The 27,867-nt window shown below is 44.5% G+C and overlaps 1 pseudogene; it reads left to right on the top strand.

Moving 5' to 3' along the window:
* The first annotated feature begins 23,632 nt into the window (after positions 1-23,632).
* On the top strand, positions 23,633-25,896 carry LOC147672496 (uncharacterized; annotated as a pseudogene).
* Positions 25,897-27,867: the final 1,971 nt, after the last annotated feature.

Genomic DNA, 27,867 nt, shown 5'->3' with positions numbered 1-27,867 from the left:
TGCCCCTCTCTGCCTAGTCATCATTGGTGGTGTCAACGATACATCAGAGTCAGACCGAGATCTATGAACGATCTGAATAGGCGTTGCCTCTGTAATCACAGGAGTAGGTACTGTTACCGGCAAAGATTTACATGCTGGTTGGGATGTGTTCTAGGGGACAGGAGAGGTATGTATCAGATGTGACATCAGTGTAGATGGGTCCAAGGACAACCTTTTCTCCACCAGTGCGATCTCATGACTAATGAGGGATTCAGCGCGAAGGAAAAAACCGTCCAAAGTGCCACTCAGACATTTCTTCGTGCCCTGGGGGCCAGGAGTCAGGAAGTCCTTAGGTAGTTGACTAGCCATCAGCAATACTTCAAGTAACCAGATTCAATGTATGCCCGCTATACTGTTAGTTTCTAACAAAAAACATCAATGACGACAAAAACCTAACAGTTGCAGTCCACAAGGTTACTTTGTGGGAGATCGTAAAATACCTGAATAGCCAGCCAAGAGATGTGGCCCAGCCCGGCCTCGTCCGTCCCCGGACGGCCACAGACGGCCCGCCCTTTGCCCGGGCTTAGCCTGCTCGGCCCGCGTGCGGACCCGTGACACGGGGGATGAGGCTATTTAAAGCGCCTCCTGGCGCGCTGATGACGGTGGCGGCTTAGCCGCAAGGTAGCCTGGGAGTTGTGGTCCTCCGCTCGGCGGCCGCGGGCTGCGGCGGCGGGAGGACAGCTGCGGCGGTCAGACAAGCTGGGGAGCAATCATATTTTAGCCGTATTTTTCTCGATGTGAACTGTTTTTATCCTTCTCACAGTACTGATGTTTTAACGTACTTACGTAGCCTTGCGCAGGCACTAATTTCATCGTTTTCACAGAATTTGATGTTTATCAGCTTCACTTGTGCATGCATAGGTACTGATTCCTCCCACTTATGCAGCAATTGCTAGCTTTAGCTTCTAATTATTTATTTATTTGAGGTATTTGTAGAGCGCAACACTCATCCCGGGGGATATCAAGGCGCTTATACCAGTACTGAGACTACTGCGAGCTGTACTAAGGTGAGCATTAAAGTTTAGGGAAGAGGAGGGTCTTTAATTTCTTTCGAAACAGGAGGTGGTTAGTGGTAAGCCTTAAGTCAGGGGGGAGCTCATTCCATTTCTTTGCAGCCAAATGGGAGAATGAGCGTCCACCAGTCCTAGCTTTATATATGCGCTTAGTTCTTGCCAGGGCAGACTGCAGAGAGCGTAGGTTCCGAGTAGGGACGTAGAATTCAATCTTTCCCTGGAGGATTATGGGACCAGTTTTATAGAGGGCCTTGTGGGTATGGCAGAGCAGCTTAAAGACCGACCTTTGGTGCATAGGTAACCAATGAAGTTTTCTCAGACAGTCCGAGGCGGAATCAAGCTTGCCTTTATTGCATATGAGTTTAGCTGCAGAGTTTTGCAGTACTTGCAGACGTGTAAACAGGTGCTCATTTATCCCCACGAAGAGCGCATTACCATAGTCCAGACGACTGATCAGCAAAGCCTGTGTGACAGCGCGTCTGCAGTCCAGGGGGATCTAGGGAAACAGTCTGGCTAGAAGTTTCAAGATTGCGAAACCTTTCCCGCAGAGGACTCGCACATGCTCTTTCATGGACAGGGCGTCATCCATAATGACGTCTAAGTTTCTTGCGTGTTGTTTCGGAGTGGGGGCCGTTCCTAATGAGGGTGGCCACCACGTAATATCCCACACACGTTTGGCACCGCCAAACAGTAGGATCTCGGATTTCCCGGCGTTCAGCTTTAGGCAGTGTGAGTGCATCCACTGGGCCATTTCTGAGAGACAATTGTGCAATTTGGATTTAATAATTTCAGTTTTTTCACCAGAGCCACCATCAGTTGAGTGTCATCTGCGTAAGAGCAGATGCCAATGCCCCACTTCCTTCCAATATCGGCAAATGTAAATGTAGGTTTACTTATATAGCGCAACCTGTCACCCAAAGGGCATCCTGGCGCTTGCTTAGGGAACCCGTCCTGGTATTCCCCTGTGAGAGGCCCCGGCAGGGTGTCCACAGGGTGAAAGCCAGGCATCCCGCCGCGAGGGGCCCTAGTGGAGATTAAGCAAGCTATTGCCCAGAGTTGCAGAGTGAGACCCCGTGAGTTGAGTAGGCACCGGAGCGAGAATTATCGAGGCCGTGGAAATTTTCTGAGCACGAGACCCGCTGAGGCGGGGAATCGAACCCTGGTCCACGGTCGATCCCAGCTTCCGGGTCTGCCGCCTCTAACCACTGAGCCACACTTCTCCACCCCAAGAGATGACATATAGACATTGAAGAGAGTGGGGCTTAATGAGGCACCTTGAGGGACTCCGCAACTGATGGGGCTCGATTTGGAGTGGAATTGTCCCATGTGTACTGCCTGGGTATGATTGCTCAGAAAAGAGTGTAGCCAGTTTAATGCAATGGATTTGACTCCCTTGCTGCGAAGAATGTTCAGCAGGCAGTTATGGGAGACCGTGTCAAACGCCGCTGACAGGTCAAGCAGTATCAGTGCCACCGCCCCACCTCGGTCGGTGGAAGATCTGACACTGTCCGACACTGCCAGCAGCGTTGCCTCCGTGCTATTATTGGCCCTGAAACCTGTCTGTGAAGGGTCTAGGAGGAGGTTTGTTTCTAGATATCTGGTCAGTTGTCCATTGACCAGCTTCTCTAGAACTTTGGAGAGGTAAGGGAGCTGGGAGATGAGTTATTTAGCGGCGTTACATTCTGATGCATAGGCTATGATTCCTGAGGCCTGTGCAGCAACTGACATATACAGCAATTTACTTTTAGCTGACTCGCATATCGTATGTACATTCTCTGACCATTTCCTGCTCACAGTGTTTCCTCCCATTTCACACGTATGGATCTCTGCCATTTTAATGCAGTGTTCTGTCTTAATTTTTCCCTTGTACCTGATTACGGTGTCGCATTTTGTGCATGCTTATTTTGATTTACCATGTGACTTTTCCATTTCTTTCCAAAATATTGCAGTTTTTTCATCTTGCAATGTTATATATGGAGCTGTTTTTAGCGACAACATCAATGTGTAAATACTACCGTCTCGCGTCACGGCCACCTTGAACCTGGAGTACTGATTGTCCGTCTCTCACACCCAGGCGGTTACTACCGTAAACACTGTCCGTCTGCCACGTCTACTCTAGCATTAAACATGTGTTATCCACCTCCTAGGACCACAATTCACTAAACCTCTTGGATATCCTTTGACACATCATTTTATCATGTATCGTTGTTTGCCATTACATTACCATATTGTGGCATTCTGCTTTGACCTATGTTCAATTCACACATACAATAATATCAATCACACGGCCTCGCCTCACATTTTAAGTCTTCACCCTTCACTTACCCATTTTTTCTCAGACACGTTCACTGTCCTTAGATATCTCTCTACTCATGTCCCTTTACCCCTATGGTGTCAAGCGTCGTTCTGCACATGATATCAATGTGCACAACTTGTTATTATTTTCACCTCTCCCTCCTAGTTGTCGTGCACATCCATTTTGGTATCTTTTGACACACGTCACTTTATGCATATATATTTCATTTTTATTAGGATTGCTGCCACAGCCTTGTAACTTCATGTTTTGTATTCTGTACAATTTTTGCTCATGTATTATGATTTATATATTCTTTACAGCCCTGATGAGTCACAGGCACTGTCCTGTTGACGAAACACGTGTCGGCTGGCGTTTGTAAAACAAAAAAAGAAAAGAAGACTTATATGAATTTCAATATATTGTTTTCACTATACAACCGGTGTCCTTTGTTTTTGTCTCTGAAGACTATATTACTTGAAGTTATTTATATCTCACGTGTGCCCAGTACTTGCCATACACCCATAAAGATATTCACTCACCCAAACAACTGTTAGAACATGTAGTTTTAACTTCATATATCTACTGAAACAACTATTCACACATCTTTGGGCAGTCACACACCCCCCACCGAACCACACACACATTTGTAGTGTAGTTCCTATTTTCCCAATAGGCTCTGCGCATTGGAATAACATAAACAGCAGTGTAGACGTAGGACTGAGGTCATCTAGGTCTCTACTGACTATGTTAAACTTAATTTAGGTTTGTGCCAGCTAGCTCAGAGGTCACTGGAAACTTTCATGAATGAATAGGGAGGGACAAGCTCCCCTGGCTAAGACAAGAAGGGATTCAGTTTCCGACAACCGCATAAACACGACCACCTTGCTCCCTCAGAATAAGAGTATATCTCTAGAGTCGTGTGAAAACAATAGACAGCTATTTCACTCAGTCAGCAGTGCATACTTAGTTTCACCAGAGTGCAGAGAAATAGAGAGACGGGCGTTTTCAATAAAAAGGTGTTATTTATTGAGCAGTCTTCTTTCATGCAAGAGAAATGAATTGCCACGATTGCAATACTTAAAGTAAAGTAAAGTGCGTACAGTAAAAGTAGTATTATGAAATAATACTGTAAAAGCATTGAAATGGTTTCTTAACCATATGATACTTTAAAATGGATAAAATATATACATACATAAATACATTGACTAACGTACTCAACTGGTGCTTCTAACTAAGCCTACCCCGGTGTACCTGACCTAAGCCTAATACGTGGGAAGGGATAAGTAAGTAGCAGTTTAAGTTAAGTTGGTTAAGATTGTTTTGCCAAGAATCTTTATCAATAATTCTCTTAAGGTTTTAGTCAGCTCCGTACCTTGGTAATAGAATGTGGGAGGTCTGGTATCTCTTTCCTCAGGACTCGATATCTCAGCAACCTGCAAGGGTAGGCTGGAAACACCGGAGCTGGATTTTCTCGGCTGGAGAAAAAGACAAAGTCTCTCTCAGTGCGTCAAACAGGAGGGGCGGCTTCCGTGGGCTCTCGCATCAGCTGGGCTCTCAGACAAGTAGATGGCCGCTCTGCTCCAAACCACCGTGTGTTTGCTTAAGGCAACTGTTGGTATTTTATACCTGGAAGGTGCCGGGTTTGACGTAAGGTTGGACATAAGACGTCACTAAGAACTAACAGTTCTTTCTGGACTTCAGGAGTTCTTGTTCAAATCAAAACAAAAGCAGGGGGGATTTCCCGGGCTGCTGGAGGCTTGGTTTGTTTAAAGAACGCGTTGTGCTTTCTAGGAGTCGATGGGAGTAGCCGTGCTGTGCTTTGGATTGCATGGGCTATTACTGAATATGGATCTGATTCTTATGCCTTTATCAGGATGTTATTGATTATAACCTCACAAGGGCATAAATCGGGAATATAGAATTAGGGTCCTAGTTATGAACACGACACCCACTCCACGGATTGATGTCCATCATTACTAAAAAACTAAGCATTAGTAAACATTCAATGATGCATGTGTGTTTTCCGACTCACCCCAAAATACATATTTCGTATTAGAAATGGTATATGGTAAATACACAAAAAATGAGTGTTGGTACTATACTCTTTTCAAGCAGTGTCATCATTCAGATAAATGCATATATATATCAGCTGAATGAATTGCGAAAATTACACATGAAATGGCTCTAAATACAGAAAAGAAGGCCGAGACCATTTCATCACATATTTATACAAATTGCTGTATATGTGCTAGAGGCTGAGGTAAAATATTGTCTCTAGTATCCTAAAATAGAAGCTCTGTTCTCTAAGAATAGTTCTACTTTAAGCAGAGTACCATGTGCCAAAATAAAAGGTAAATATTTTGAAAAATGGGCAAAAATAATTTCGCTTTCAGGGGAAAAATAGTTCCAAATATTTTCTGTAGCTTTGTTTATCAAAAACTGAAGGCCGAATTCAGAGTTCAGGGAACGCTGTGTGCTCATTGTTTTATTAAGAGTTATTCTCGTTGATTGGAGAGAACATTATTTCAGACAGACCTGCAAAAAATTGGTCTACCACATCAGTTGAAAGTTCGGCTAAGTTCGAAAATACTGCAACTGTGCAGTTCTCTGCGTGATTGCTATCATCGATGGTTGGATCAGCAATGCTCACAGAAGGCTGTACCTGTTCGGTGCTGCTTTCCTCTCGTACCTCACCGCCACCTACTCGTAGTGGTGAAGTCTCAACGAATGCCGTCATCAGAATCGGTAGCCGCTGGGGACAACACGATGCATGAGTCGTTACAAGACCTAGCAAAGTATCGATTTCCATTGGTACTACTGATTGTAGTGTAAGACAGACGTCCAACACGCATTCTTCTCCGTATAGCAGACATCGAAGCACAGGTATGATGCAATCTTGCCAGATCGGTCTGAATGAAAGAAACCAGGTTGTACTCAGATCTCTTAGCCTGGCCAATCCGAGGACCTTAGTGATACGGTCTCGGTATCGTATTGCTAGGATCGTTTCTTCCATCGTTGCTAGAGTCTTGTCTGTGGATTGACTTGCCATATCGGAGCAGAAGGAGCAAAAATAAAACTCCTGCCACGAGTCCCAAGATTAAGGGTAGCCCGCCGAAGACAGAATGGACAAAACTCGGGAAGATGCCCAGAACTGTTTCAAAGGATGCTAACAGTCCCGAAAAAATTGTCTTAAATACATGTGCGATGCCACTGGTATCAGACATGTTTAAAATTTGGCTTAACACTTCTACGAAATGTACGGGGCAATTAGTTGATAAAAGGGTATGTATCTCTGCTGCTGTCCTTGCAACTTGCAGATCATATGTTTCTTTTGATGACGTTAAAGGCACAGTTGTTTGTAAAAGAATAGACTTCATTCTGCTTAAAGTATCAATTCGAATAGAAGAGATATTCAACCGAGGCCATAACGCAGCCCCCATATCTGGATTGCTGTGTGGATACAATACTTGCATACAGCAAACGGCCCTGGAAGTTACAGTTGTCAGGTAGGCTTTTCCTGGCAGCATGCCACAACAGCTGTGGTCACTTATTAAAATATAACTACCGTTAGAAAGTGGTCTAAAAAATGGCTCTATCTGTTTTGCAGGCGTGCCATGCAGGTGACATGAAAGGTTGTTTGAAGACCCTTCGCAGGCTCCATGCATATTAATACCTTGACAAAGAAGTGTACCGCTTAGTGATTTTTTACAATTTTTACCAGTAAGAAATACCTCCTTGTTTCCTTCACTATAACATCTGTGTGTATAAGGTAAATCCCAGGTTGATTTGATGTATTCTTTACCAAACCTTTCATACTGGCCTGTTGGTATATACTCTTGGCAGTATTTAAACTGGAAAGTTGTAATCGGAATTGTAATCCTTCCATGTATTATCCATTCAATGACGGGTCTCTCTGACATTATCAATGGTAATCTCTCGAGTTTTTCAATGCTCAGAATCGTATAGTCTGCTCCTTTTTGTGCCAAACTGATTTGTTTATCAGTAAGGTTAAAGATACCGAATAATAACGTTGTGTTGATTAAACTCCATGGTACGTAGCCTGAACGCAGATTTTGCAACGTCCAGCCAAGCTGTACAATAGAACGTAATTGAGAATGACCATATTGTAACATTAGTAAGTCCTGCTCTATTATATCAAAAGCAGATGATACAATGCTGTCCAGTGAATATATTCTGGAAGACAGAGTCGTTAACCCATTGTCCACAACAGAAAGTGATTTTTCCAAATGTATACAATCAATTTCTCGTATTTTTTCTGCTGTCTCAATTTGCATTACTTTCCATGCTTCGTTGTACGCAGCGTATATACCGGCCGCTATGAAACGTTTTTGACGCTGTTTGCGTGGTCCCATTATGAAATCGCACAAGTCAGCACCGTCTTTAAGTAAAGTCAAGTGTTGCTTAATTTCAGCCAGTGTGGATTTCTGTAGCCACACAAGGCATAGCTTCCCTACACTATGTTGTAACTATCCCTAGATGTTGTCTCTGGGAGTATCTAGGGTCTGGTCTGGTCATTTTGAACCCCTGTGTTTTGTTCAGGAATCTATCTTGACAGTTATTCGTGTCTGTTGGCCAGATCAACCACTTTTTCCAATCAGTATGTGTTCTGTTTTGGTGTAAAATATGAGATACGTCTGTCTCCACATCAATAGTGCTGTCACTATCAGGTATGGGTTTCGGAATAGACGGTGTATTTAAGTCTTTTATCTTAGCTAGGCCAAGACAAGTAGTTTGTTGAATTGTGTTATTCAAGAATATCATTTGTTCTTGGATCATGCAGGCCCAAAATAGTGCTTCTAGGCCTTGTACTTGCCAATCTTTGGAACCCCAGATTGTTTTTGTTTCAATGGTGTTTTTCCAAAATTCGAAATGAAATGTAGACATTTTGTCATAACATTTTTCTGAATAAATCAATTTAGTATTTGTCAACATTGTTTTCATTCCTGTTCTATTTAACATTTTAAAATAAAATGTTCCTGGATCACTGTTATTAAACCCTGAGAAGTATTGGAATTTCTCAAAAAATGTTTTCGAACTGCCTTTTGGTGGAGTTGGACAGTGTTCCCATTGGTTATAAGATAAAACATTTCTAGGCTGAGCAGTTTTATGCAAATAGTGATCACTATAATGGTTGTAGCAGTATAGCTCTTCATAATTGGATGAACCCTGTAAGTAATCATGTTCTGTAAATTTGGCTGACATTACTAAATCTGACATCATATTATTAATGTTTTCAAAGTCCCAGTCATCAGAGAAGGTAAATACTAGGTGTCACAAAGTCACTTAATGAAATCTTGAGCTGGTGGAGATATTTCAAGAGCTCGACCGGGCCAAAAATGTCATAATTAGTTCCGTCCCATGCTACCCCACCGGATATTGGATTGGCTGTGATGTTCACTGATGACAGTTCTCTTTTCTCGATGTGAGAGGATGTGTGAGGCTTTAGGACCAAGTTGATGTTCTGACTTGCTGTGTCCATTGTACTATATTTCCCCTCAATGAATTTTCCCAAACATAGAACCATGATGAGCCAAAGCAGGAGGAAAAGTACACCTAACACAATCCAAAATTCAATCCATGGTGAAATTAGATATGTTTCTTTTAGTTGTTAGAAAAGTTCAATTACTTTGTCTTTAAAAGTTTTTGTTGGAGGCGTTTCTTCATGTTCGCTTGGATCTTCAGAGAAATCGTCGAAATTGATGAAGTAGCCTGATGCAGTTCTGTCAATTGTTGGAATTGCTTCCAGATTTTCATTTGCTTTTGCATTTTTATTTGTTTCATTTGCATAGTCCGAGGCTACATCGTTGTAGACAGGTGTTTCTTGACGAACTGGTGATATTTGTGTTTCAAGAGGCACAAGTCCCATGGCTTTGTTGCATAGTCCTTTTTTATTCACTGCAGGTTTATCAAATGTAATTAGTCTCAGTTTGAACCTCTTGGATCGTTGCAAATTTTGGTATTCTGCTATTTCTTGGGAGTCCACTGGGCCTACTACTTATTATCGGCCACATGATTGTGGTTTTACCAGGTCGATCGATACAACTCGGTTCTCCTTTTTACCAGCAAGTGGCGGTAGTACAACTGATCTTGTTCCGTTGATAGCTAAGACAGGTACTGCTTTTCTGTAAGAAGACCCAAATTCCTTCTTTACAGCGATCTTTTCTCTGACCAGATCCCCAATCTTTGGAATCCAGACAGGTCTTGCTGGGACAGGTGGTGTATCTTCAGTGGCTGTCGACTGTTGTTTCAACTTTATGTTACTCAGGTTTTTTCTTGTTTCATTTAAATCCTGTAAAACAGCCAAACGATCTTTGATATCAAAGGTTTTTTCTTCTACCACTGAAGTGTGACTATCAAGGTCCTGAATATGCATTCTAGTTCCGAACAATAGTTCGTATGGAGTGAGACCTTTTAGAGAGTTTCTTGGCAGATTGTTAAGACTACGTTGGACACTTGTTAAATGTTTGACCCACCCATCACCCGAACCTAATACCCTCGCCATTATAGATTGCTTTATGTCCCGGTTTTTTCTTTCCCCAACCGCATTTCCCTCAGGATGGAAGGGAGAAGAGTACCGCAATGCGATGCCCATGCTGTTCATGGCCTCTTTGTAAGCTCGAGAGCTAAACGCAGCACACTGATCAGAATGTAGCATGCCAATTGCGTATGTGCCGAATAAAGACTCGCAAATCTTTTATAACAGTTCTGGCGTCAGCCGAGTGCTGGGGCCACATTTTTAAGTGAATTTAGTCTTAATTATTATGGGGACGCATTTCTCCGACCGGATTTCTGCGCTATAGATAGCCTGATGCTATGTAATAGTGGTATCTGGGCTACAGGCTGGTCCGGTTCACAACTGCGATCTCTGTTGCAGTCCTTGCAATTTTTTGCAAAATAGTAGATATCTACACTCATTCCCGGCCACCAGTACTCCGATTGTAGTTCTATCAGAGATTTCAGGATCTCTTGGTGCCTCAGACCCAACCCCATATGTGCTTCTTGTAGTAAGAGGATTCTCCGGTTCGTGTTTGGAATTACCCTATCCCCCACTCCAGGGATTCGAGCAAACGGAACGGAGTTTGCATCTATTATGTATGTATTACTGAGTGGATAGTTGAGAGGTAATCCTGCATAATCGCCTTTTGATGAGGCTTTTACCGCCAGCATGGTTTCCCCATCTATGTGTTTTTCTGAACGCTTTTCAGTGTCTACGGAAGCCGGTTGAACCGCTTCTGCTGTGGCTGTGTTAGCCAATGAATTCCCTGCAACGTGAACGCCATCACGTCGATGACTCAATGCGTGTATCACGTGAGTCCTTCGTAGTTCTTTCTGTAAAAGAACTACCTGTTCCATAAAGCCTTTTATGCTTTATTGTAGCACCTGTGTCATCTTTGTAACCGTTTTTGATCCATGTCTGCAAGTCACTGTTGTAGGATTTGACGCAGAAATCCGAATCGCACACTATTAGTGTGGGGAATTCGCGATCGGCATTTTCAAGCGCCATCTGTAAAGTTCTTATTTCAGCTCGCTGAGCTGAACATTTCCTGAGTGATTCAGTTTTTGTAATCATTGGTTTGAATTTACCAGAGCGCCAGCGACCTTTAACAATCACGCACGCTGCATCATAGGATTTATTTTCTACATCATAGTGTTGTGTGAATCTGTCCATATAGTTTACGCAGGTATATTGTTCTAGAGGCAGAATTTCAGCTGGCAGAGGATATTCTAGTTCATATACTAGATCATCTAGTTTTTTCAGTTTTGGGTCAAAATAGTATTTCACGTCTTCTGTAGCAAACTAATTTTCCCATTCTATCCATTTTGGATCTAATACCCCTTTAACCAGATTATGAGGTCTTGTTAACGCCTCAAGGGCTGATCCTGATGAAAAAACAGCTATTCTTCTGCCTTGGGCTAGGGCTCTTTCTTTTGCTACAGCAGTTTGAACCGCTATCAGAAATTTTTCTGTATAGCTGATTTTCATTTCAGCTTCAGTTTACAACTGTGATTTGTAAGCTATAGGTACAGTTTCTCCCTCATTAGAGGTCAGGTATGTGAATCCGTATCTTCCTGGGATGACTCGGATCACAAGATTGCGTGTATTTTCACGTGTTTGTAATTTTGTTTTAGCTAACATGTCTGTTTGCAATGATCTCAACATCTCTGTGTGTTTCTGAGTCCAATTGGTTTGTTTGAAATCTGGTCCTATTAATTCATAGAGAGGTTTAACCCTCTCAGCATAATTTAGAATGTATGTTCTTCTGAAATTCAGGAAACCTAGTATTGATTGTAAATTCTTCAGCGTTTTTGGTGCTTGGAGTACAGCACATTTCTCTAAGAAATTGTCTGCCAGGCTTTTGCCTTCACTTGATAATTCATATCCTAAAAATAGGACCGTAAGATGGGCAATTTGTGACTTTTTAAAGTTGAATTTGTAACCCTCTGAAGTGAATCCAAGTATTATGGTGTTCACCCTTTTTAAGGGAGTCTCCAGGTCATCATCTGTGAGATGGATGTCATCGACATATGATAATGCTTCATCATCATATATTTGTAGTAACTCTGTTAACCTTGCTGAGAATAATCCTGGGCTATTCTTGAATCCCTGTGGGAGTCGGCAAAATTGTTTTTGCGATCCAAATATTGAGAAAGCGGTCAAATACCTGCTTTCAGGTGCAATGTTTTGACAGAAGAATCCATTAGAGATGTCTAATGTTGTTTTATATTTTTTGCGCACAATGTTATTCATTAGTGCTGCACTATGTGAGTTTTGTGCTACAAATGTTTTACAACAGGAGTTAAGGTGTCTGTAGTCCAAAACTACACAATATGAATTGTCTGGCTTGGAGACAGGAAACAAAGGATTGTTCATTTGAGAGGTGCATGTTTCGATCACCCCTTGGTATTCAAGTTGATCTAAGATCTCCCTGACTTGTTTTTTAGCTTCTTGCTTAACTGGATACTGCCTTTGTGCAGTGGGCTGATTTTTTAACTGGATCTTGTGGTGAGGTGAGTCCTCATCCCATCCTACATGATTTTTATATAAAACTGGAGCTTGGGCTACTGCCCATTTTCTTGCCAATGTGTATTTTTTATGAATCGGGATGTGATTCGAGAAGGCAGGCATAATCATTTATTCGCCATGAGGGCACTCCCTGACAAACTCTGGTGGCCAGTCTTTCTCAGCTAACAGGATGTCATAGCCTTTTGAAAGTTTTTCCCAAAAGAGACCTTTTATTTTCCTAGTTTTATCTCCCTCTATACGTAATGTTATTTCATATAGTTTATGGGGCAAACTAACTCGTGTGTCTGCAGTTTCCACCTGAATGTACTCATTCGTGTCCACTGTCTCCAGAAGATTTATCAGGATCTTGCGAGCTATGCTCACTTCTGCTGCGCTGTCTAGCATTGTCTGTGCCCACTCTCCGTTTTTCAGCTGTGTCCTCAGAATTCTCGGCATGTTTAATCTTAATACTTGCTACCTTCTTTCTGGGAAATTGTAATTTTTTACTTTGATGAGCAGGTTCCTTGTCTTTGGACTTGACGTGCTCTTCTCTGTGTTCTGACCGTCCTCTTCTTTCCGATTTCTGTGAGGAAGATCGAGAAAGATTGAGTGAGAAGGATCGAGAGGGACGTGTATCAACATCTTGATATCTCTGTTTTTCTTATTTTATCCCGATCTCTAAGGTTGTATCTTTTTTCAGAGGGTTCCCTTTGGGGAGACTTGTCTTCTCGGGCTAGAGATCTCTCTCTCCGCTGAGGAGACCTTCCTCTGGGCTGGAAACGTTTTTTCCTGGGAATGGTTTGTTTATTACCTTCCCAACTCTTTTTTAAATTATTTTTAATAAATGTTTTTTCTGGATTTTCAGTTAGTTGGGGTTTTACCGGTTTCCCACCCAAACTATCTCTTCCTAGTTCTTCATAGGATTTTTCTATGATTCTGGCGAGTTCAAATGGTTGGTCTGCTATATCTGTTTCCTTCAATCTTTGGCGGATCGCCACAGTTGCTGCTTCTCCTTTTATATTGGCTAATAATATAGCTGAGACCTGCTTGAAGTCTTTCAGTAATTTCATACCCAGGGTTAAAGCAGGTTCTGGACCGTATTCATTTTGAATCTGTCTTAATACATCTGGTATGACCGCCATAGACGGGACACCATGTGTTTTTGTGTAGATCGAAGCAAAGACTGTACCCCAAGTGTCACAGTCTTCCACATGTGGTGCGATCCCCATTGGGAGACAGATAGTCAGAATTCTGTGTTTATCAGTAGGCATAGTATCAGGAAATACTGCCTCTATTTGAGTGAAATTTTGTGCTAACCAGAATGGGATTTGTTCCCGTTTTATGGGTACCTTACCAAGACATGATTGTATGTTCTGTGGTGTGATATTGTTTGTGTTCCCCTGGTGAGGGGTCAGCTGTGGAATATTAATTATCAGTTGGACCGTCGAAGTCCACATGACATATTGGACCAATTGTCTATGTATTTTAATTAAGAGTTTTAGCTGAGCTAAAAGTTCAGGAACTGACATTTTATCAATGTCTGGATGTGGTGTGTAGCTGGCAAGGACCGGCCAAGTTGCTCCTGGTCTACCTAGTGGACCGTGCCTGGTGATGTGATTATTATGTTTTAGGGCGCCATTAAACCAGAGCAGGTGCTCTTGGTAATTTAGTGGGATTTCAACCTCCTTGAAAGGAGTGTATATATCCGGAGGTTCTTCTATTTTGTAATAGTGGAAATCTTTTGTCCCAGCGTGTGCTGCTGGAAAATGTATCCATGTATAGAATACCTCTGTGTGCCGATATTCATGTGCCTCTACCACGAATATGACTGTACCACCTCATGGTGTCAGTCCGTTTTTTATAAGTTTAAGAGTTATAGTTCTTCTTATATTGACCGGAATGATTATTGCATCCGGGTCAGTTTCTTGGAGACTTGTGTCTTCCTCTAAGAGTCGAGCTGCTATTCTTGCTCACTCCCTCTCTTCGTCACTTTCAGCCATTTAACTGACTGAAAGTTTTCTGTTGCAGATCGAGTTTACAAAGATTAGGTGCACAATATTTTGGAACACTGTATCCATCAACGTTGATCAAACCAAAAACGAATACATAGGATTCTCATCCTACTAAGTTCCGGCGGATATTAACCTTTCACCCACTCCAGACGTCTATTGGAGTTTTTACGGGGAAAGGGTTGTGTGTGAAAAAGCACGACTGAGTTACTCTAGTGTCTTGCGTTAGATTATCGCCTTACCAAACGTTGGGCACCATGTAGTGTAGTTCCTATTTTCCCAATAGGCTCTGCGCATTGGAATAACATAAACAGCAGTGTAGACGTAGGACTGAGGTCATCTAGCTCTCTACTGACTATGTTAAACTTAATTTAGGTTTGCGCCAGCTAGCTCAGAGGTCACTGGAAACTTTCTTGAATGAATAGGGAGGGACAAGCTCCCCTGGCTCAGACAAGAAGGGGTTCAGTTTCCGACAACCACATAAACATGACAACTTTGCTCCCTCAGAATAAGAGTATATCTCTAGAGTCGTGTCAAAACAATAGACAGCTATTTCACTCAGTCAGCAGTGCATACTTAGTTTCACCAGAGTGTAGAGAAATAGAGAGACGGGTGTTTTCAATAAAAAGGTGTTATTTATTGAGCAGTCTTCTTTCTCATGCAAGAGAAATTAATTGCCACAATTGCAATACTTAAAGTAAAGTAAAGTGCGTACAGTAAAAGTAGTATTATGAAATAATACTGTAAAAGCATTGATATGGTTTCTTAGCCATATGATACTTTAAAATGGATAAAATATATACATACATAAATACATTGACCTAACGTACTCAACTGGTGCTTCTAACTAAGCCTACCCCGGTGTACCTGACCTAAGCCTAATACGTGGGAAGGGATAAGTAAGTAGCAGTTTAAGTTAAGTTGGTTAAGATTGTTTTGCCAAGAATCTGCATCAAGAATTCTCTTAAGGTTTTAGTCAGCTCCGTAACTTGGTAATAGAATGTGGGAGGTCTGGTATCTCTTTCCTCAGGACTCGATATCCCAGCAACCTGCAAGGGTAGGCTGGAAACACCGGAGCTGGATTTTCTCGGCTGGAGAAAAAGACAGCGTCTCTCTCAGTGCGTCAAACAGGAGGGGCGGCTTCCATGGGCTCTCGCATCAGCTGGGCTCTCGGACAAGTAGATGGACGCTCTGCTCCAAACCACTGTGTGTTTGCTTAAGGCAACTGTTGGTATTTTATACATGGAAGGTGCCGGGTTTGACGTAAGGTTGGACATAACACGTCACTAAGAACTAACAGTTCTTTCTGGACTTCAGGAGTTCTTGTTCAAATCAAAACAAAAGCAGGGGGATTTCCCGGGCTGCTGGAGGCTTGGTTTGTTTAAAGAACGCGTTGTGCTTTCTAGGAGTCGATGGGAGTAGCCGTGCTGTGCTTTGGATTACATGGGCTATTACTGAATATGGATCTGATTCTTATGCCTTTATCAGGATATTATTGATTATAACCTCACAAGGGCATAAATCGGGAATATAGAATTAGTGTCCTTGATATGAACACGACACATTCACATATTTGAATAACGAAGCAAACCACATTCACTGGATGATGTCATCAGTGATGACATTTGAGATGTCATCAGTGATGTCACTGACCATGTCATGAATGATGTAATAATATGTGACATCTGTGGTAAATAAAGTATTACCCTGTCATATTTTCTATACTTAAACAAAGGGTCATGCATTAAATGAGAGGCAGAGTCCGTGGTGTCCGATTCAAAAGTGCTTTATTTCAGTAACTCGAGTTAAGGGAGAATCAGTTCCATCACCACTAAGGTTCAGGAAGGGTCTTCTGACCTTTATTCACAGAGTACAATATTTATACATTGAATATACATTGAATTGCATAGAGAAGGAGGAGCGCTCCAGGCAGAGCAAGAGAAAGAGAGAGATAAGAGCATGTGGGCGTGCAAGAGGGCGTACATGTGGGCGTTCACTTGAGGAGTCATAGGTGAGTCATAGGTGGGTGGATACATGGAGGGGGGTCTGCATGGCCAGCTGGAACCTTTGCCCTACTTGTGTGCGCATCTTGGTCATGACGTGCAACTAACGTGTAACTGGGGGGAAGCTGGGGGGGGGAGCTGACTTTCGATCTAGTAGAGAGGCCTTCAGTGTCAGGACGACCTGCTCGTCTGGTATTATCTGATATCTTGGATCCGGGGATGTATTATCTGAAGTAAAGGTCGCTCAAGCAAAGGTTGCTCATCACCAAGAGCCGGTGTGGGCATATATTTCTTCGTGCATTGTGGGGGCCATGGGCTTTCTATGGATGCGAGCTCTGCAAATCACTTAAACGGAGACAGAAAGGCTAGGCCCTGTCTCTGCAGACGGGTTCTGTTTACCTTCTTCACTAGGCAGGAAAATGTTTTTTTTGTGGAGCAGGCAGATAACTGTGTGCAAAATACTGTCTTGGCACCCCGGGCTGGGCCCCTCTCAGCTGATCCAAAAGTATGCAAGAGGTCAGGGATACGTAGCTGCAGCTTTCAAAGTGTCTGGAGGCATGGAAAACCTTAATTCGGGTCCTGGCTCAGGCTGAGCCACAAAACGGGTTCATCTTGATGTTAAACGTGCACAATGCAAATACATTGGCAACATGGGCCTCAGTGCAGAATTAACGTTTCTTTCATGGAAGGCTGGGTAACTGACATCCTAAAGTGGGACGGAAATGCAGAGGCATTATTATTGCAGGCATGAGAGGGAAAATGCATGGGTAACATGCATATACACTAAACGTGGGGTACAAGCAGGGGACACATTGGCCACGTAAAATTTCTATTTCCTCACATCATCAGCAGTGGATTGCGGGTGCGCGAAATATAGTTAGTACAACTAACTATATAGGAGCAATTTTAATGGTTTTGTATGAGTGAAATGTCCAGCTAACTATAACACCCCTAAAACGTATAGTTTTTTGAGTGAATTTCAAAGGTTTTTTAAATGCTAATTATTAAATATATAAGGCCTGAAACCTATGGTTTTTTCAGTGAATATATATATATATATATATACACACACACACACACACACCCACACACATCATGAAAATCAGTATGTTAAATATGCTGGTTGCCTTTTTTCCTACCAGTAAGTAAGTAGTTGCACACCATGAATGAGCCCATAGTCTTAAAGGCTCTTTAAGCAAGCGGTGTGCCATGGTTTGTGCTTGTACATTTGGAATGTAATTGTGCCGTGCCTTGTATTAAAGATTATGTGCAAAAACAACTAACAGGAGTAGGTCAGCGCCAGCCCCGCAGTGTCCTCCATTAATTTAATGCGAACTTCGAAGCAATCTATATCGCGAATCACCTAAGCATTTGATTAAAAGAGGCGGCCCCCGCCCCGTGGGCTCTTCGTGCCACTGGCTTTCTTGAGTAGGTCGTGCAGATTTATTTTTCCTAAGAATTTATTTATGGCGGAGGTCGGCAGAGCTGCAGTATGTGTCTACTAAGGAAATACCTGGGGCCTAATGAAGGTTATTTATGCCTCTACTTTCTTCACTTCATTATTACTACCAGCCACGCTGCCGCAGAAGCATGATAGCAAGTGGGAGCGAGGTGAGGTGAAGAATAGCTTCGAAGAGGGTAGGAAGGAAAGGGTAGGCAACAGAGAGAGATAGAAGTAAAGAGGGGTGAGCCGTGAGGTCACATACTAAGCGAGATGACGGAACAAGAGATGGGTGAGGAGAAAAGGAAATTTATATAGAAAGACAGAGTGTTGAGGGAGGGATAGGTAGAAAGAAAGTAAATACAATCAGAGTTAGAGGTAGACAGGAGGAGTGGGGTTAGATAGAACATTTGAAGCGAGTAAGAGAGAGAAAGAATTCCTGGGACTACATTTTGCTCCCAAACAGGGCGTAACACGTCTTTGATTGTTGAACAACTTTGAGCGATGTTTGTAATTTTTAGGACAACAAGGTTATGGTGAAAATGTACGCTGTTTTGCTGCGTAGAAAAAATATTTCTCTAGTGTGGCCTGCAACAAAACTCTTGTCCAAATTAGCTATAATACTTTAGGCCTTGGATTCCTGCTCCAGACGGTCATTACATTGAAGTTTATATTTTTCAAATGTGTAAGTTTGATGTGTTAAATAAATCTGCACAGTTACTCACGTCCGAACACAGATGTAAAGTTATCCCTCACTGATACACACCTAATAGTAGCTACAACACACAGCTTTTGGAGAAAGCTCAGCAAAGAATCCCTGCCAGCACAGCGTCTCTGGAATAGGCTCAGGAATCAGGATCGCTTGCAGTTTCACTCTTCTTACCATTAAACACAGGCCTACATGCTGCCTGCAAAGTATCCTGAGGCCATGCTTAACCCAAGGCGCAGGTCTGCTTTTCGGATCTGGGTAAGTGAGTTTTCACTCATTTCGAGGGAGGCCAGCTCACCTCGTCAGCCCATTCCTGAGATTGCCTTAAGTTAAAGTGCCAAGCCCTGGAGGTACCAGAGTAAGCATACCGAATGTGACGGCAGGAGTAGGGTCCCTACAACCGGTCTTCCTCACAGGACTCACTTTGCTTCAGAGACCCATGTCAAGCCATCTTGAATCGTTACCGCTGTTTCATAGAGCTATGTCTACATACATATATTATTAACAAATAACAACTAGCAATGTCTGGTAGCTACTCAACTGCCCAAAGCATCAGCCGATGTGCAGAAATGTTACCACAGCACTGGATAGAGCAGGAAGTTGAGGCACTTGGGGTTGGTGAGTTTCGGAATGTGGAAAGATTTCGTTCATACTGTTCACTAACACCACTCAGCAAGCAGTGGGCTTCAGAATGCTCCACTACAACATATCTAACCACACCCTCTCCACCTCCGCTGGAAAGCAAGGCTCATTTGCTATGTTTGTCCTTAGTGTGATATTTGGATTTTTCACAATCTTATGACTTCTTACGTGATGTAACATTGAGGGCAGCACCAACACTCTGAAAATTGTTACAGCGCCACTGGCTTGGGTGCCTTTCTTTGACATTTTCATGCTTTCTGGCCTGGGTGCCTTTGTGTGACATTTCTATGCTTTCTGGCCTGGGTGCCTTTGTGTGACATTTCTATGCTTTCTGGCCTGGGTGCCTTTGTGTGACGTTTCTATGATTTCTGGCCTGGGTGCCTTTGTGTGACGTTTCCATGCTTCCTTGTCTGAGTACTTATGTGTGAGATTTCCATGCTTCCTGGCCTGGGTGCTTATGTCAGGCCATCATTTATGATTTACTATGCTTTGAAAGTTAATATGGCTAAATATGTAATGGAAAATGTGTTGTGCACCATTGCTTTTTCTTTTTATACATTTTCTTGAGGGGAGATTCCCCCCCATGCAAACACCTCTAGCAGTCGTTAAGCTCGCTGCGCTCGCTTGCTACACACAGTATGGTGGCTGGTCTAACAGAAATTGCCAGGGCTGCTTTGGGTTCCCAGTCCGGCCCTGAGGGTTGATTAATTAATATTTTTTGTGAATCACAGTGTGTAACTAACTCTGCATACAGACACATCACCCTGCTTTTGTTGTAATACCGGAAACCAAAGCTTAAAAGTGAGGCAAACTTTAAAGACTTTGTGTGTCTTTCAAGTGAGCGCTGCAGGGCAGCCAGGGGTATGAATTGGTAAAGGCCTAAATTTGGGTGGGCGAAGTAGGATCCATTGGGATTGTACTTATAGTCAGTCATGAATGGTAATATATGTGCAATGCAGAAATGTCTTTGGTTCAAACTGCAAATAAGTGGGTGGAGCCAGAGAAAAGTAGGTGTGGCTTCCGACAAACATTTGAGCACCTGCACTTCATATTTTACAAATTAAGCACTGGACACAGCCCACCTAAAGCCCTGCTCTTAAATGCTGGGCCCAGGGCTTTAAGTGGGCCGGGTCCTGCCGGAGCTTAGCACTGGCAGTAATCACCGACAGTTCTAAAAAAAAAAAACAGGTGCTGAGACGGATTCCTATCGGGCTCTCCGTTTTTGCCATCACCACCAGGGTAAAAAAAACAAATCTTAACTCTGCACCAGTACCACTCTTCACAGCCTATGATGTAACTTCAAAGAGACTTGTTATAGTACTTTCAAAGTCTCATCATTTCTGAACTGAAGCATTTTCAATATTATATACAACAAAGCCATAGTTGTTGCCTATTTATCTTATGCAACTAATAACCATTGACAAAGCCAATAGCCATGACTTGTTGTAGGTGTAATGTTACTTGTTGTATTATATGTGTAGGAAGGTGGCTACCTGACTATGGTTACCCCAGATTTTTTGCCTTGTGTTTAGCTGGTTTTCGACCTAGTTGGCCTGGTTCCCTGCTAATCAGGGCCCCAGGCTATCTGCTCTCTCTGTAAAATGGATTCCATGTACCCTAGGTGCATAACTAGATTGGCTTGGGTCATCTTATCAGCCCCTGTACAGAGCACTATAGGTGCCCAGGGCAAAGGTGCATCCAAGGCCTACCAGGGGCTGCAGCATATCTTTTGCCACCCCTGGCTGGCTATCTAAAATTGACACAACTGGCTGATCACTCAGCTGGGGCAAGGTGGTGTAATCACCCCTTGCTTAGATATAGTATGCCTATATCTAAACCTAACTGGACACATATATGCCTATCAGTCACTCCTATGGCAGGCCTTAACAATCCTGGAGGCAGAGTGCTTGGTTTTATGTGAGATGGTGCTCTAGCATGAGCTGAGCCTGTCTGCAGCTGTCGGGACCCTAAGCTGTTCCGGGATAATGCCATACCATATACTATTAAGTGCATTATAATCCTCGCGGTTATATAGCAACTTTGGTTTGGCTTTATCAAAACATGTCGTGTAAGGTGTCATACGAATTGGAATACTATCCCCTCGACAGTTCTGTCAACGGGGATAGCATTCCACCCCTCTAGAGGGAGAAGACATGTTACTTTACTGAAACACAGTTGATTTTTAAAAGAGCCTCAGATCCACAAAATGGATGCTTCTGCCACAGACACAAGTCTGACCTCCTGCTGCCGACCGAAACTCAGCAGAGGAGGCCTGGCCAAAGGGTTTCCTGTCACAGGGAGGTGTCACACCACCCCAGACAGGAGATAGTGGATTGCAGCAGGGAGGTTTGAAAGAAACCAGGCACTGCCTGGGGAGCACAAGGCTGCCCCTTGCATAATCCGGCCAAACCGGTTCTGGGGCACACCAGCCCCAGTCCCAGCGCGGCCTGGATCAAAGGGAAAGGGGTGTATCCACCCCCTTCCTGGGTCCCACCCATAGGAGGGGACCTAGCAGGTAATCCAGCCCCCTAGATTGGTATAAGAATGGGAGCAGTGCCAACGCACTCAGATTATCCTGATGAAACATTTGAAACGAAACTCTGGACCCTTCGACATCCTACTCAACGTAGAAGACTGAAGAATCTCCCTTGTGGTCAAGGAGTGACCACCCTGTGCAAACAGGCACCATCCAGCACCTCGACGTCTGCTTTGTTGCAGTTCCCGCCGGAACTCGAGCGACAGAGATCGACGAGATCAAGCTTGCCTGCCTTCTTACAGCCCGATCCACAGTCCCTGCAGAGCTGAGACCCGTGGAGGCGACCAGAAGCGTGGGGCACGCCATCTTGAAAAGACCACGAGACGCTGACCGTGCAGCCCACGAGTGACCCTCGAAGCTGTACACCGGGGTTTGAGAAGCCCCAACCCTGAGCCACTCTTGCACCGAAGCTCACCCCTCTACACTCGACGAGTGCTGAGTGGGGCCCTTCTGCTTTCTTTGGCTCAACGCGTTGGCCCGGTCACTTGCCAGCTGGCTTGTGGCCCCTGTGCCGACGAAAACCTAAAACCGACTTGCTATTCTGGTTGCTCCGGACTTGCACCAGCTCCTCTGAAAAGGAGCACCCGCTCTGACCCTCCTGGTCCGAGTGAGAAGCAATCTTCCGGTCCTGCGTAGATTGCTCTTGCCAAGTGTTGTTTGCTCCAATCTTGAAGCCGACTGCGCCGACGGTGAGAGCCTGCATGGGACAGATCGTCACCTGCTCCTGGACGTCGCAGATGCCCCAGATCCCAGATGACAGCGGAGAGAAGCTCCTCGACAACCACCTGATTGCGCCCGACATTGCCTGGTTCTGTCCTGGTTCCACCCTGGTCACTGCTGAGTGACCCAGACTCTGTCCCCTCTGCTTTCAGGTACTTTTCTACTCTGATCCACCCTTGGATCACACCGGACACTTCTCCTTCACATCGCCTGCAGCATCTTCAGCTTCAAGCACCAAGAACCTGCGTGACAAAACCCGACGCCTTTTCGACCCTATGCACCCGCTTCCTGTGGGTGAGGTAACATTGCAACGCCGGTGTTCCGACACTGGTACACACCTCTAGGGTCTGTGTCTAAAGTTTGGTCCTTCTAGGTTCAGCGGAAGTATCCTTAAACTCTATTTGTGTAACTTTTACGCACCATTGACATTGCATTGGTGCAAGCCGCGCTTTAAGCGCTGCACCCGAATCCCGCGGGCTTTTCCCGACTTCAGCATTGCTAGTCCCGACTGCTCCCAGCGATTCCCTAGGCCCTAGGCCTAACCACTGTTCGATTGGTATCTCTTATACCACTTTTTTAATATATGGTTTGAGTGGCCACCCGCCCTCATCCATAATTGTGCAACTTTGTATGTTATACTGTGCTTTTGATATAACGCTTGTGCCCCTTTGCTCATAAAGAGTACTGGGGATTATTTTAGAAATAAATACGTATATTTTTATAATATATACTTGTGTGGTGTCCTTTCATTTGATATTACAGGACTGTGATTGGTAAAACAGCTCGCTTAACACGACCTCTTGAGTTAAGCCTTTAAGGCTGCTTAGTCTATGCTACCCTTAAGATAGCTTGTCTAATAAGGTTGACTTACAACCAGACACCATAAGGGATTGTTTGGACTGATACAAGGTGGTTCCAGAATTGGAAACATCATATATCAGGCCAACTTCTCACATTGGTGTGCAGCGGTGCGGATTTGAGCTTGCTGTTGTTTTACCATTGCAATCTTTTTATCAAATTGAAAGATCACATCAAGTACCTTAGGTACATATAAATCAAAAGCTTAGCATATTAAGTTCTACTGAACTTAGTAGTTGTAGATTAAAGGGATTAGCACACCCTGGCTACAACTCACTAGCAAGGTACAGTAGGAAAACACTTAGTGTAGGTAAGTGCACCACTGCACCTCACTAGCAGTCATGTCTGACGCAGGTGGAGCTTCAGGCTCTGTCCCTGTGACAGTTGACCCTACCAAGGCAACTTCCAGCTATGACAAACTTAGCCACAAAGACTTGAGTGCCTTGTGCATTGCAAGGGGGCTAAAAAGGGGCAGACACCCCACCATTCCTATCCTGATAGCCATCCTGGAAATGGTTGATTTAAACAAGGAGAGTGTAGCTCCCTTAGCTTTAGGAAATGGAGTAAACCACCCTGAGAATGAGACCACTCCAGAAGAGGAAGAAGAGGAGAAGGGCTCAGAAGTAGATGAACCTGAGAATCAGGATCAGCAGGGTAACCAGGTTGTAGTTGCCAGGCTTAGCCAAGCCAACTTGGACCTACTAGGGAATGGAGAGGGCCAGCACCTCCCCAGATCCTATAACCTAGTTCCCACAGGCAATAGAAGGATGAGATCTCCCTCAGTGGATTCTCACATTTCTAGTGCCTCCAGAAACTCTCAAAGGGGAATGACTTCCCCCCAGGGAAGAGAGCATAAGGCCAGGATGAGAGCTGTAGAACTCCAGATAGAGAGGGAAGAGTTAGCCCTGGCCCAAGCTAAACTTGCTTTAGCAAGGGAACAGAACATGTGTGGCTTAGATGCCACTGGTGGCAGCAATAATCCTAGAGAGAAAGACAGGTCCTATAATACTAGAAACCTGACAAAGAGTGTGCCCCCCTACACAGAGGGGGATGACATCCACAAGTGGATAACTGCTCTTGAGAGAGCCTGCATGGTACAGCAGGTTCCTGAGGAACAGTGGGCAGCAATCCTATGGTACTCCTTTTCAGAGAAAGGGAGAGATACGCTCCTCACTGTCAGACATGAGGATGCTAAAAGCTACAAAGTCCTGAAGAGTGCTCTAATAGATGGCTTTGGCTTAACCACTGAACAGTACAGGTTGAAGTTCAGAGACACCCAGAAGACACAGACCCAGGACTGGACTGATTTTGTAGATTGTGCTACTAAGGCTCTGGAGGGTTGGCTACATGGCAGCAAAGTACATGACTTCACAGGATTGTATAATTTGATTATGAGGGAGCAGATCCTAAGTAATTGTCAGAACCAGCTCTTACACCAGCACCTGGTGGACTAAGATTTGACCTCTCCCCAAGAATTGGGAAAGAGGGCAGATAAATGAGTCAGAACCAGGATTAGGCCTAAGAATCAGGACAATAACCAGAAGAAGGAGTCTACCAAGCCTCAAGATAAGGGCGGAGATAAAAATAAAGAAAAGACTTCCCTAGGGCCCCAAAACTCCAAGGATGGGAGTGGGTCCCAAGACACTTCTTCAACTCAGAAAAAGCCTTTTTGTCATGCCTGTAAACAGGTTGGGCATTATAAAACAGACAACTGTTGTCCCAAGAATGGCAATAAAGAGAATATACCTCCAAAGCCAGCTCCAGCACCTCCTGTTACTGTCAGCAGTAATCCCCCAGGAAGTGGGAGCACACCCAGGAATCTGGGTGGGTTTACTTTTGGAGCACAGGTGGACCCTGGCCTATCCAGGTCCCCATCCCCAAATGATCTTGTTTATGAGACTGGCATGGGGTTTGCCAACTTCTCTGATTGCCCAAATACCTTGAGCAAGTATAGACAAGAACCCATCATCAATGGTTTGAAAGTTGAAGCCTTTAGAGACACAGGGGCAAGCATCACCATGGTGGCTGACTGTATAGTCCCCTCTAAGCAACTTTTACCTGGTGCCACATACCAGGTAACAAACATTGAGGGCATCCAAACAAATCATCCCATGGCAGGAGTAAGTCTCAGCTGGGGAGGTGTCACTGACCCAAAGAGAGTGGCAGTGTAACCAAACTTGCCTGTAGACTGCCTACTGGGTAATGATTTAGAAATCTCAGCATGGGCTGAGGTTGAACAGGAAATCCATTCTAGAATGGTAAACTCCAATGAAAAGGTTAGTGGGGCTGTAATAGCTACAGCCCCAACCCAAGATGTCCTTCCTGAAAAGGTTGGTAGGGCTGAGCAACTCTCTGCCCCATCTTTAACAGAAGCTCTTCCAAAACAGAATAGCAAAGCTGTTATGATAACAGCAGAAACCCAAACTGAGTCTCCTCCTGAAAAGGTTGGTGGGGCTGTGATGGCCACAGCCTAAACTCAAACAGATATGTGTGTTGTGAAGCCTGAAATGATGCATCACTCCACCCAAACTGAGAGCATGGAGGAGGAAGAGAAGTCTTCCCCTCACCAGACATTAGGACAGGATCAGCCTCCTCAGGGAACTGATCTTACCCCTGATGAAGGAACTGCCCCAGAGGTTGTTAGGCCTGGCCTGACAGAACCTCTGATGGCAGTGGACCCTTCTCAAGTGGGACCCAGTCTGGAGCAGGTAACCTGCCCCTCTCTACCTTGCCTTAGTCAGCCCAGGGCTGCAGAGGACAAGAAGGACAGTGAGACCCAGAGGGGCCCCTGTCAAATAAAGCACTCCCATCAACAGATTAGGGGCACCAAAACTAGTAGCCTTAGTAAAGTGAAAACTTTAAAAACTCCTGAGGGAGCCCCCTTAAAAGTAGTTAGGGACCTCCCACAGATGGATTCTGTTGGGCACAGCCAAACCTTGGACCCAAAGGGCCCAAACCTGAACTGTCCCTCCAGCAAGCCAAACAGAGGGACCCAGCCTCCAGCTTTAGGTAGCCAGAGGCTGACCCTGAGAGCACAGTGCAACTCAGTTGAAGAGAGAAAGGCACACATGGTGGAAAATAATTGGAGGAAGTTGAGCCCAAAATTAGTGGAGCCTCACTTCAATACTCCATACCCAAACCAGCCTTTAACTTTGCATAAACACACCCAAGGTAGTGATTCCCTATGGTGGAGACCCTCTAATACCCCAAGGGTGAGGGACTGCTTAGCGGACCATGAGACAGGGGGTACCCATGCTAGTGCAGGTACTTCCTTATATGGCCACTCAGGCAATATAGGCTTACCTGGCCAAGGATAGCCTTATCTCCTTTCGTTTGGGGGGGGGGGTTATGTAGGAAGGTGGCTACCTGACTATGGTTACCCCAGATTTTTTGCCTTGTGTTTAGCTGGTTTTCGACCTAGTTGGCCTGGTTCCCTGCTAATCAGGGCCCCAGGCTATCTGCTCTCTCTGTAAAATGGATTCCATGTACCCTAGGTGCATAACTAGATTGGCTTGGGTCACCTTATCAGCCCCTGTACAGAGCACTATAGGTGCCCAGGGCATAGGTGCATCCAAGGCCTACTAGGGGCTGCAGCATATCTTTTGCCACCCCTGGCTGGCTATCTAAAATTTACACAACTGGCTGATCACTCAGCTGGGGCAAGGTGGTGTAATCACCCCTTGCTTAGATATAGTATGCCTATATCTAAACCTAACTGGACACATATATGCCTATAAGTCACTCCTATGGCAGGCCTTAACAATCCTGGAGGCAGAGTGCTTGGTTTTATGTGAGATGGTGCTCTAGCATGAGCTGAGCCTGTCTGCAGCTGTCGGGACCAATTCCCTAAGCTGTTCCGGGATAATGCCATACCATATACTCTTAAGTGCCTTATAATCCTCGAGGTTATATAGCAACTTTGGTTTGGCTTTATCAAAACATGTCGTGTAAGGTGTCATACGATTTGGAATACTATCCCCTCGACAGTTCTGTCGACGGGGATAGCATTCCACCCCTCTAGAGGGAGAAGACATGTTACTTTACTGAAACGCGGTTGATTTTTAAAAGAGCCTCAGATCCACAAAAGGGATGCTTCTGCCACAGACACAAGTCTGACCTACTGCTGCCAACCGAAACTCAGCAGAGGAGGCCTGGACAAAGGGTTTCCTGTCACAGGGAGGTGTCACACCACCCCAGACAGGAGATAGTGGATTGTAGCAGGGAGGTTTGAAAGAAACCAGACACTGCCTGGGGAGCACAAGGCTGCCCCTTGCATAATCCGGCCAAACCGGTTCTGGGGCACACCAGCCCCAGTCCCCGCGCGGCCTGGATCAAAGGGAAAGGGGTGTATCCACCCCCTTCCTGGGTCCCACCCATAGGAGGGGATCTAGCAGGTAATCCAGCCTCCTAGATTGGTATAAGAATGGGAGCAGTGCCAACGCACTCAGATTATCCTGATGAAACATTTGAAACGAAACTCTGGACCCTTCGACATCCTACTCAACGTAGAAGACTGAAGAATCTCCCTTGTGGTCAAGGAGTGCCCACCCTGTGCAAACAGTCACCATCCAGCACC

The sequence above is a fragment of the Lissotriton vulgaris genome, unplaced genomic scaffold (genome assembly GCF_964263255.1).
Source record: "Lissotriton vulgaris unplaced genomic scaffold, aLisVul1.2 SCAFFOLD_1370, whole genome shotgun sequence".
Taxonomy (NCBI): domain Eukaryota; kingdom Metazoa; phylum Chordata; class Amphibia; order Caudata; family Salamandridae; genus Lissotriton; species Lissotriton vulgaris.
Note: the sequence above shows the minus strand (reverse complement) of the source record. Positions and strands in the feature narration are given on the sequence as shown.